Source organism: Dipodomys spectabilis, unplaced genomic scaffold (genome assembly GCF_019054845.1).
Source record: "Dipodomys spectabilis isolate Male_0828 unplaced genomic scaffold, ASM1905484v1 ptg000015l, whole genome shotgun sequence".
NCBI lineage: Eukaryota > Metazoa > Chordata > Mammalia > Rodentia > Heteromyidae > Dipodomys > Dipodomys spectabilis.
In genome coordinates, this window is record NW_024870692.1 from 1,418,320 (window position 1) to 1,427,857 (window position 9,538).

A 9,538-nucleotide genomic window follows, 5' to 3' on the forward strand; every position below is an offset into this window, starting at 1 on the left:
GGGTGCTGTCACTGAGCTTCTTTTGCTTAAGCTATAGCATTCTACCACTTTAGCCACAGTGCCACTTCTAGCTTTTTCTGTTTAGGTAGTACTGAGGAATGGAACCCAGAGCTTCATTCATGCTAGACAAACACTCTATCATTAAGCCACATTCTCAACCCTAAAATTTACCCTTTTGTTGTTGTTGGTGGTGGGGTACTAGGGTTTGAACTCAGGGCTTTGACTCTAATAGGCAGTTCTCCATCATTTGAGACATACCCCCTCAGCCCTTCTTGCCCTTTTTTTTTGTCAGTTGTGGGGATTGAACTCTGGTTCTGTCCCTCAGTTCTTCAGCGCAAGGTGAGCACTCTACCACTTGAGCCACAGCGCCACTTCTGTTTTTCTGGTCTGGTGGTTAATTGGAGATAAGTCTCATGGACTTTCCTTCCCAGGCTGGCTTTGAACTACAGTCCTCAGATCTCAGCCTCCTAAGTAGCTAGGATTACAGGTGAGAGCCACTGGTGCCCAGCTTTGCTCTTATTTTTTGAGTTTTGCTTTTTGCTGGAGCCACACAGGATTGCAATTCTATTTATGCTTCCTCCTTTAGCAGGGATGAAAGCTATACATATCACCATAGCCAACTTTTTCTGTTGGTATAATGTCTTGCAAATTTTTTCTTTCTTTTGGCCCAGACTGGCCTGAAACTCTGATCTCAGCTCCAGATAGCTAGGATGACAGGCATGTATCAAGGGTATGGGGGAGAGGGATTCTTACAAAGATAGGCTGAAACTGCTATTCTTCCCCATTCTCTGCTTCCTGAGTACCTAAGATTACAGGCATGAGCCACTGGCCCTCGCTGTTTAGAAGGTCAGAATCCAACACAAACTTTCGAAAGGAGATCAAAATGTTACAATCATGTGTAACTTTAATGGTATGTCAACCAACAGTACTTTTTTTTTTTGGGGGGGGTGGTCATGGGGCCTGAACTCTGGGCCCAAACCTACAATATTTTTAACATCTGGAAAATGTCTTGAGATTCAAATGTTGTGTAAACTAGCTTATATGTACAAATAATGTTTAACATTAGTGTAAAAAGAAAATTCTCTACATTAAATAATAGATCAAAATAATCTATGATAGAAGAACTTTAAAAATAGCCTTGTATGGACTAGGAAGGTGGCTCAGTGGTACAGTGCATGCATGAGGCCCTGGGTTCGATTCCTCAGCACCCCATAAGCAGAAAAAGGCAGAAGTGGTGCTGTATCTCAAGTGGTAGAGAGCTAGCCTTGAGCTGAAATGCTGAGGGAGAGAGCCCAGGCCTAGAGTTCTGACCCCACAAGCAGCGAAATAAATAAATAAATAAAATAGCCTTGTAACATCACTACCTGAGAAAATATTTAATTTAACAATAGGGACTACAAGTTACCCAGGAATGTTTTTCCCTAAATCAAAACTTTTGAAAATCATATTAATGTTCATATTCAATGTTCATTTAATTAATTTTTATTTTTGCAGTTCTATTAATTGAACCCATGGCTTTTCACTTGCCAAACAAGTAATCTATCGCTGAGATATGCCATCAGCCTCATATTCTTTCTTGGCAGTACCAGGGTTGAAACTTGGGGCCTTACACTTTTCAGAGAGGTGCTCTATTACTTAATTCATGCTCTAAGCCTCTTAATATTCTATGTGGTGTGTGTGTGTGTGTGTGTGTGTGTGTGTGTGTGTGTGTGTGTGTGTGTGTGCGTGCGCGCGCACACGCTGTGCACGTGCACCCACTCTGGAGCTTGAACTCAGGACTTAGGCACTGTTCCTGACCTTTTTGCTCAAAGCTAGTGCTCTACCAGTTGAACTACACCTCAACATCTGATATTTTGGTGGTTTACTGGAGATAAGAGTCTCCTGGACTTTCTTTGCCCCAACTGGCTTCAAACTACAGTTCTCTGATCTCAGCCTCCAGAGTAGCTAGGGTTACAGGCATAAGCCACCACACTTGCTTCAACATTCTTTTTAAATAGCAAGTGCCTCTGTGTAATTAGAAGTGATTGAATAGACAAAATTTAATTGGCATACTTCCTCTTAAGTACATATTCTCTTTCAAATACATTACTCTTGAATGTACATGTATTTATTTCAAGAAATTCAGCTGAGGGTGTCTTAAATCTAGTTTCAGGGTTTACCAAAACGTAATCTTGCTGATATTACATAAGACTTTGTGAGGGGTTGAGTTCTGGAACAAAGGCTGATACAAGGAATTTAGAGTATGATGCTTAATCACATGCTAAGATTTTTTTTAAAAAAGAGGAAATTGCATAATGTAATAGAGCAAGTGACCTGCAAATGATTAACTCTTTTTTTAGCTTTATGATGAAATAAAGTGTTTAGAAAAAGCAACAATGTTCATTTTGATAGTAGTATTATATTGATATTTCAGAGAAAAGATAAAAATTCTACTTCTGAAAATTGAATACAAATTTATGTAATTATTCTCACTTTTATGTGTACTGATAGAAATTATTATAAGCCAAGAGGAAAGCAAAGAGGCATTCTTTTAATAAAGAATATTATACTCTAGGCAGAAGATGAAATATTAAAGATATTTTTGTAAGCAGTAATATCTTTGGCTAGTCATATCCTACCACAGTAATTTTTAGAGTGTATTCCTGTCTGTGGATTTATTTTTATATCAGACTTCTGAAAATCCCTAAGAAAGAAACATAAATGGAGAATAACTGTATTAGTATCTATAGCAAACCTATAATCATGCTTTGGGCATAAGCAAAGATCTTAGCATATCTATGTAAATATTATTCAAAAATGAGTCATGTGAGTGATATGAATTTTTCCTTTCTCCCTTTCTCCCTCTCTCTTTCTGTTTATCTCTCCTTCTCTTCATCTACTGCTCCCTCTCTTTTTCTCTCCCCTTCTATTTTAGACAGGACTCACTATGTAGCTGGCTTTGAACTCCTGACTCTGCTACCTTGGCCTCTTGAGTGCTAGAGTTAAAAACATGCACTATAATATCTACCTAGTTAATTTTTTTTCTTGATGTGTCCTTTGGTCTTCCTGTTTTGTACTCTTAGCCTTCATAATTAATCTGCCTACTCTATACCAGATAAAGGAATGCTTCAGTATGATCAAAGAGTACTTTATTAAGATATCCCCAATAGTGCCTTCTATGATTGAATTCCAAGTTAGATTTCTGCTTTGCTTTATTATTATCATCAATAATATTATCATTATCTGTAAGTAGCTGTACAAAAGGGTTTCAATTCAACATGTCATTTTATGAGTACAATGCAATCTCAATTAGTGTTACCTCTTCCATCATTCTCTCCCACATCTACGCCCTCGCATCCCCTCAAGCTGCCTGGCTCCATTTTCACATATATACATTGAGTGTTATGACTGTTTTGGCCACCGTTCCTCTCTTTTTTATCTGAATTTCTGCTCTCTAAGCCGTCACATAATTATCATGTCCAGCCCTCAGGTTGACAATATCCCACAGCTCCTTTGTGTGTTTCTTGGCTCCCTGCTTCATGGCCTCTTTGCCTTTTTCTTCTTGACAATACGTTTTTGGAGTGAATACATCATTAACTTCCTGATGGAGGGAGTATGAGACATAAACCTTTGGTTACTTAGGTGGATTAACTATCAGTTCTGTCACACTTGAGTGGCAGTACTAGAGTTCTAGGTTAGAAATCACTATCTGTTACCATTTTGAAGGTGTTGAGCCCTTGTCCTCTAGCTTTAAGCATTTCTCTTGAGAAGTCAGTCACCTGATTTTCACTTGGGGAACTGCAACCTGTTCTTCTATCTGGGAACTTTCAGGATCTCTCTAATGTTTCAAAGTTTCACAATGATGTATAATGGTGTGAGTCTTTCTTAGAATTAACTTTTCTATGAATTTACTGCGTCCTATCAGTCTGGGGATATGTTTTCCAGCTCTGTGGCTGTTTCTTACCTTAGCTTGTTAGTTTCTTCCTCTTCACTGTTTTTCTTTCTGAAACTTGAACATTGCACTTCCTGGATCATTTTTTCTCTTCTGTTTGCCATCTTTCAACTTTTAGTTCTCATTTTTGAAAGACTGTATAGACTTTATCCTTCAAACTTCTGATGAAATTCTTGTACATTTGTGTTAGAACTTTCTAATTTCCAAGATAACTAACTTTATTTTATTTTAATTAGTGTCAATTAGTTGCACAAGGGTGCTTCATTTTAAGTATGTCCATTTCTAGATATAATACACCTTGATCAGTGTTCATCCTTCAAACTTCTCTCTCCTCCCCATCCTCCTTTCTCAACCATTCTCACCAACTTTTCTTGTTCCATTTTGTACATGTAACTGGATTATTATGACTATGTTTGTTTTTCACCCTCTGCATTTGCCCACCCACTCTCAGTACTACCTTGTCCAGACATGTTTCAATTTCCAAATTTTCTTTGTGCTGTATTGCCTGTTAATTGTTCATGTTTTCAGCATGAAACCTTTTATACCAAGTATAATCAGGCTGAAAAATCTACTAATTTTAAACATTAACACTTTGAATATTTCTTCAAAATAGTCTGTCTCTGCATTATGAATTCAGATATCTGCATCTGATTAAAAAAGATTAATGGGCATCAGTGGCTCACATCTGAAATCCTGTATATTCAGGAGGCTGAGATTTGAGGACCTCGGTTCAAAGCCAGCCCATGCAGGAATGTCAATGAAACTCTCCAATAAATCACAAGAAGCAGGAAGTGGAGATGTGGCTTCAGTGGTAGAACCCTAGCCTTGAGCACAAAAGCTCAGGGACTGCCCCAAGGTCCTGAGTTCAAGCCCAAGGTCTGGCAAACAAACACACAAAAATTAATGGTGGATTTTAAATAATTTTTATTTCTATCTTTAATATTTGTTCTGCTTCCTTTGATTTCTGTCTTTCATAGTTGAACCATTTTCAAATTGTTGGGCATTTGGGGTTATCTGCCTATTTTTAAGAGGAGCAAAGGAGGCAACTAAAAACAGGGATAAGATTTTATTACAGAGAGACAAAGGCAACTTCAGCACCTTTGAGTGTTTTCTCCTGAATCATTTGGTTTCCCCAGAGAGGCATGTTCAATTGTCTGTCTAAAGCAGGGGTAGGTATCTGTATAAGCCTGTCAATGTCCTTGAAGCCAGTGAATGGATAATTTATAAGGGGTGACAGACTGGTCTATTCTATATAAACATTCGCACTCATTCTCCCTTCATTTACAATGAAGTGTGTCTTCAGTTTTCTGTGGACAGAAAACAGATAAATGTGATTCTGCAAAGCACAGTGAAGGCAACAATGCTTTTTCAGAGGCTCCAGGAGAAAACCTGTTCTCTCTCTTTCCCTGTTTCTATAGGCTGTTGGCACCTTCAGGCTCATGGCTACATCATTTCAATGTCTGCTTTCTTCCTTATATTATATATAACTAGCAGCTTTGATCTTCCAGCCTTTCCTCTCCAAAACATCCTTGTGAGTATTTCAAGCCCACCTTGATGATACAGAACAGTCCTCGATCTCACTGAACCTAACCACTTCTGCAAGTGTCCTATACCATGTAAATTAACATATATACTGTTTAGGGAATTAGATTGTAGACATCTTTCAATCACCATTATTAAACCTTCTGTGGCTGCTAATGCACATTCCAGTTTAAATTTATGCAATCTCCTATCTTATATTACTTCCTATGTTTCCTCATCTTTGTGTATCTTACCTTAGCCTCTGCTTATTTCAGAAATCGGGTGCTTCTTTAGTTACCTCCCTGGAATTGATTGCACCAGGTGCAACAATCAATTCAATCACCAGGTCTTCCTAAGTCTTTAATCCAGTGGTGTTTATATTTTGATTTTACCCATCTCCACTGTAATAGACACATCAAGACTATTATAGTGGTCCCATACCATATCTCTCCACATTTCAATCTGTAGTAGGTCATATTTCTGTTACTATAACAAAACACTTGAGGCTTGACAACTTAGAAAAGGGCTTGATTTGGCTGAATGAAGCATTGTATTCAATCATCAAAATTCATTGGAAGCTGACTGTCCAAGATCAAATGTTCCCATGTGATCAGCCTCTGGCAAGGTCTCATTTGGTGGGAATGGGAAGGCTGAGTGCAGGAGAAGACCATATAGATGGGATAGGAAGCCCAAGAGGGTTTGAGAGCCTTTTTTCCCCAAATAAAATTACTCTTTGAGAACTAACTGCATGAGACAAATATTAATTGTGACCTAGGGCCATGCCACCAGTTAGCTAATCACCTCCAACTGAGCACTATCTCTTAAATGTTCCATTGGGGAGAGCAGACGACCTTTTGGAGGACAGACTTCATCTAAAGACATGGAGCACACCTATATTTTACATCCAAGCCATCCTCCAAACAGTAACCAGAGCAATGGCTGTAAATAAAAACTAATCATGTTACTTACCCTAGCTTCAGTACATTTCTTCTTACTTGCCCAGCCTCGTCTTAAGCTATCCCTTCCCCTACCCTGGTTTTCTAAGTGTGGATGGCCTTTCAGCTCCTGGAATGCATCAAAGTTCATTTCCACTCCAATGCTTCTGCATTTGTTATTAGCTTGGCTAATTCCACAAATTCAAGGACACATTCTCTAAGTCTTAGACAAATATTGATTCTCTTGTAATATCCTTTTATAGTCCCTTGAGCTTTCTCTTCGAACATCCATCATTTTCATGTATTCACTTCTTTTAATGTTTTATTATGTCGCATTTCACAGCAGTTTTAGATTTACAGGAAAATTGATCTAATAGTACAAAGTTTCCACATACTCTCTACATTCCACAGTTTCTTCTATCATAAAGTAATATGGTATATTTGTTAGAACTGATGAGTCAATATGTACATAATATTGTTAACTAACACCCATTGATTTTTATCAGAATTCTCTGTTTTGTACATTGTGGTCTATTCTGTTACCAACTGTCTGACACCAACTGGGTGTTCTACAATTAATTCTTTATCAAAACCTCTCTCTCTTTCTCTCTCTCTTTTTCTCGCAGTTGAACTTGGGGCCATGTGCTTGCTAGGAAGGCAAGGTACTGCTAAGCCATCCTCTAGCCTAGAATTCAATTCATTTCTGATACTAACTATCCACCATTCACAAAGTGGGTAGATTCCATAAGGTAAATGAAAAGGTTGCCAACAAAATCGTCCAACTTCCTCATGCTATCTGACTAGACATAAATATGAAGGCTCCTACATCCTCCTTTCAGGTTCAATAATTAGCTAGAATGACTCACTAGAACTCACTGAAAGCACTCTACTTAGTACTGTATTACGGTTCTATTGTAAAGGACACAAATGAGCAGATGAAGAAATACACAGGGAAGGCCCAGAATGGTCCCAAGTACAAGAGCCTTTGGACACATTAGTTGGGGTTGGATGGCATGACTCTCTTCAGTGCCTAGATAAATCCACCAATTGGGCTATTTCCTTGAGTCTTGGCAGCCAGAAGGTTTGTTTTTATATAGAAAGAGGGAATTCCATTATAAAAGCACAGTTGATTAAATTCATTTGTCCAAGAGTATAAACTCAAACTTCTTTGGAGGTCATTGTTTAAAGCTGAAAGTTCCCGGTAATCACATGCTGGATGTTTCTAGTGACCAGTTTCCACCTCAAAATTTTCTAGTCTTATTTCACTCCACTGCCATCATTGATGACATTGATAAAACAAAGACTTGCTCTTTTGCTCACGGCTAGTGCTCTACCAGCTACAGCTCCACTTCCGTTTTTCTGTGGGTCATTGGAAATAAGAGTCCAATGGACTTTTCTACTGGGGCTGGTTTTGAATCTCAGCCTCCTGAGTAGCTAGGATTACAGGTGTGAGATACCAGTGCCCAGCAGCAAAGACATTTTTATCGCTCAGGAAATGCTAAGGGTTTTTGAAGCTCTCCTGTGGGTAGGAACTAGGGAGAGTTGCTATATATAAAAATTATATATAGCAATTATATATATGGCTTTTGACAAATATTTTTTTGTACAAAGGGTTAAAAATCCCTGGACTTCACCTGCTATCCCTCTCAATCTTCCCCAACTCCTGGCAAACTTTGATATTTTTTCCTTTACCATTTTTATAATTTTGCCTTTTCTGCATTTAGTATCTTTGAAATCATACAGTATATGAAGGGCTTATTTCACTTTGAAAAATTCATTTAAGGGACATGAATATGGTAGAAATGGTAGAGCACTTGCCTAGAAAACATAAGACCCTAATTTCAATTCTTAACACCTTCTAAAAAATGCACTTAAGAGTCAATCACAGCTCTTCTTTTCTTCTCTTTTCAGTGTGGTATTGTATTTTAAATTTGCACTTCTCTAGCGTTATATGATATTGAACTTTTTCATGTATTTTTCTGTCAACTGTATATCTTTTGATTAGATGCCTATTCAGACCTTTCATCCAATTATAATTGGCTTGTTTTCTTATTATTGAGATTAAAGTATTAACAAATATATTCTGAATGGCTTTTCAAGTGATTTTTACAATTTTTTGTCAGTAGCATGCCTTTTTCTTAACATTGTCTTTCAAGAGTAAGCTTTTCATTGAAGTTCATTTGTCAATTTTTCTCCCGAAGACTGTTTTTGTTGCATCTAAAAACCTTTTTTTATGCACACAAAACCTCCTAGATTTTTTCCTGTATTATCTCCCAGAAATATACAGTTGAGCATCTTCAATTGATATCTGCAGTACATATCAAGGTAATTTTTCTAAAGAGTCCAAGGTCTGTGTCTCAATTCCTTTTTTATATGTGGAAATCCTTTTTGTTCCTTCACTACTTAGTGAGGAGATGTTTCCATTATTTCCTTCCCCTCTCACGGTCTTTCCTTCCCAATCCCCCTTCCCTTTTCTTTTGCAATGCTGGGGGTTAAATCTAGGACCTCCAGCTTGTTAAAGATGTGCTATACCTTTAAGTTCTGTTCTCAGTGGAGACATTTATTTTTTCCTATGAATGCTTTTGATCCTTTGTAAAGATCCTCTGGATGTATTTGTTGGGTTTATTTCTTGCCTTTGTATTGTATTTCATTGATGTATTTGTCTGTTGTCTTGCCCAAAGCACCCTCCCTTGATTATTGTAGTTATTATCTTTTGAGTTGGACATAATGGACATGATGTTTGTGTCTTTTCCTTTAAATCTTTCTGTTGAAGCCTATTCTACAGTGATATAATTTGGAGATGAGGCCTTTGGGACATAACTTTGTCAGAAGGATACAGACTTCATGATGGGATCAGTGCCCTTATAAGAATAGACAGGAAGGAAGATACTGCCTTTATTTCCCTTCCTTCTTCCTTTCCCCTCCGTCTGGCTTCCTCCTTCCCTTTTCTGAATCATGTGAATATGCAGTGGGACAATAGCCACTTGGAAACTTGGGAATGGGCCCTCAGTAGACCTCAGATCTTCTGCCACCTCGACCTTGGCCTTTCCTGCTTCCAGAACTGGAACTATGAGAGCTAAAATACCTGGTCCTTGTTAATTTGTCTTAGTAGCCAAACTAAAACAATGTCAGACCTCATACTTTTTCTCTT

The 9,538-nt window shown here is 37.9% G+C and overlaps 1 protein-coding gene across 3 annotated transcripts in view; it reads right to left on the minus strand.

The window, feature by feature from the left end:
* LOC122095949 (cholesterol 7-alpha-monooxygenase) overlaps positions 1–6,478 on the minus strand; it is a 46,302-nt gene extending 39,824 nt beyond the window's left edge. Inside the window, exon 1 of one of the 3 annotated variants that reach the window (XM_042666294.1) lies at positions 6,422–6,478. The gene's annotated coding sequence lies outside the window, so the exon portion shown is untranslated. Of the gene's footprint in view, positions 1–3,943; positions 4,154–6,421 lie in introns of those variants that run through there. The other 2 variants (XM_042666311.1, XM_042666303.1) reach the window with 2 other exon arrangements.
* Positions 6,479–9,538: the final 3,060 nt, after the last annotated feature.